The 2,500-nt window shown below is 39.6% G+C and overlaps 1 protein-coding gene across 1 annotated transcript in view; it reads right to left on the bottom strand.

Moving 5' to 3' along the window:
- The window catches only part of LOC143021507 (uncharacterized), a 141,158-nt gene that overhangs the window by 114,726 nt on the left and 23,932 nt on the right, over window positions 1–2,500 (bottom strand). The gene's annotated exons all lie outside the window — the stretch shown is intronic.

Below are 2,500 nucleotides of genomic sequence, written 5' to 3'. Positions count from 1 at the left end.
ACTCTCTCCTGACAATAGTATATCTCATAAAAACTTGAAAGAAATTCTCGGAGATGGAAATTAGGGGGGAAAGTCAGAAAAAGGATTATGGCAACGTGGGCACTAAGGGGGAATTAAGGTAATAGGAAAAGAAATATCGGGGTAACAGTTACCTGTAACTTTGACCCAAACAAGAGCAGCATAGTAAGAAAAGCATATGCATGGTAGTCGAATATCAGAAGAACATTCGGTTCTTAAGGCTCGAACCAAGTCAGCATGGAATATGGAACAGCAGTATGGAGCCTATACCTAAATGAATGAATGACTAAATGAATAAATAAATAAATAAATAAATATATAAATAATAAATGAACAAGTAGATAAATAAATAAAACATAGAGCCAAAATCAAAAGACCCGTCATTATCATCCTACTCTAACCAGTGACCCCAGCGTTTGATTTTTACCTATACTCGTATGTTGTCATCGTATAATTTTAAATCCGTCCGTAATTTTCATTCTACTCTAATCAGTGATCCCAGATTTTGAATTTTGTCTGTAGGTAGTTATCGTAGATTTTGAAATTAAATTTCATCCTACTCCAGCCTTTGTATTTCACATAATCGTCATCCTACTCATGATAATTTGATTCTAGCGTTTGATGTAATGTGTGAGATCCCATAGTGTATATGGCAATTTGACTAGAGCGTTTGAAATACGTCCGTCATTTTCATCCTACTCTAACCAGCGATCCCACTGTATGTGCGTGTGATTGCGTTTTTACCAAAATGTATTTAGCTAATTGTCCTTTCTTTTTGTCTCCATCTACTAAAATCGGCATAATTTTTTTTTTTTTTTAAATACAATTAACTTCTTTCTTCTAATGAGGGCAGTTCTAGTTTTTCTAACATTACCAAGGTCCATCTGCTACGCTGTGCCATTTTTTGTTGCTGATTTTCTTGTGTTTTATCTTTTTGTGTGGGAACCACACCACTGCTGCATGTTCTTGTATGGACTTATGAGTTTTCTCATAATCTCTCTGTCTATGTGATGATATCATATTTGTCAGCAGCTCATCACCAAACTCGTGGGGTTCCGTTTCTTTCTTTTTTCCCACCAATTAGCAGACATACATCCAGTTATGGTTCTAGCTTGGGCCGTATTTTTTAAATTGTTTCAGGATCGATGCACTTTTAACTATAAAACTATAACTGTTTTTAACATCTTTTAGATATCTTGTAGTCTTCAAGTTGTTCTAATGACCGAAATCTTCTGTCCATCTTAATGACTCTTTAATGACCTCAACATTATTATCAAACCTCCTTTTTGTCTGTGATTCTGTGTGTGTGTGTGTGTGTGTGTGTGTGTGTGTGTGTGTGTGTGTGTGTGTGTGTGTGTGTGTGTGTGTGTGTGTGTGTGTGTGTGTGTGTGTGTGTGTGTGTGTGTGTGTGTGTGTGTGTGTGTGTGTGTGTGTGTGTGATTCATCAATGTGGGCCACGTGCTGGACTCGTGATCGACAGCTATTACCCTCGCAGTTAAGAGATTAGAACTAGTATTTACGGTCCGAACTAAAGGTAATACTTTAACCTTACATATATACACACACATATACCTATACATACACACACACACACACACACACACACACACACACACACACACTCCTTGCCCATTAGAGGTGGAGTGCCGGCTTGTAGTGCGACAATGGTGTGTGTGTGTGTGTGTGTGTGTGTGTGTGTGTGTGTGTGTGTGTGTGTGTGTGTGTGTGTGTGTGTGTGTGTGTGTGTGTGTGTGTGTGTGTGTGTGTGTGTGTGTGTGTGTGTGTGTGTGTGTGTGTGTGTTGTGTGTGTGTGTGTATGTGTGTGTGTATGTGTGTGTGTGTGTGTGTGTGTGTGTGTGTGTGTGTGTGTGTGTGTGTGTGTGTGTGTGTGTATGTGTGTGTGTGTGTGTGTGTGTATGAGTGCGTGAATTTACCTAACTGCAATTCCCAAATTGTTATGTAAAGAAAGGGAACTGTTTTTGTTTTTTCTCTCCAAATACACCTAATATCCCCTTCATGCTGTCCATTCCACCTCAATCTTGGTCTTGCCTCCAAATTCACTCCACCCACTTCTGCTTTCCAAGCTCTTTTTACTAGTCTTTCTTTACTCGTTTTTTCAATAGGCCCAAACCATCTCAGCACTTTTCGTAGGGTAGATAACCCCTCCCACCTCCCTTCCCTTCCTCTCCCTTCCCCTCCCCTCCCCTCCCTCCGCCTCTACTCATTTGCAGAGTTGCTGATTATTTATTTCTCCTTTCCTGTTATTAGACTTATTGAATCATTTATACACACACATATATCTATATCTATATCTATATCTATATATCTATATCTATATACATTGTGCTGTATATGTAGGGAGAGACAGTTAGTGAGGGGGGCGAGTCTTGTTTCCCGTTCTTTTCGGATAAAAACCTATCAGCTCCCCCTCTTACGAAACAACAAAGACGGCCAGCGACAGACAGACAGAGCACTCTGGGGC

This window comes from Oratosquilla oratoria, chromosome 3 (assembly GCF_046742065.1).
Source record: "Oratosquilla oratoria isolate Oo_2021 chromosome 3, ASM4674206v1, whole genome shotgun sequence".
Classification (NCBI taxonomy): Eukaryota; Metazoa; Arthropoda; class Malacostraca; order Stomatopoda; family Squillidae; genus Oratosquilla; species Oratosquilla oratoria.
Note: the sequence above shows the minus strand (reverse complement) of the source record. Positions and strands in the feature narration are given on the sequence as shown.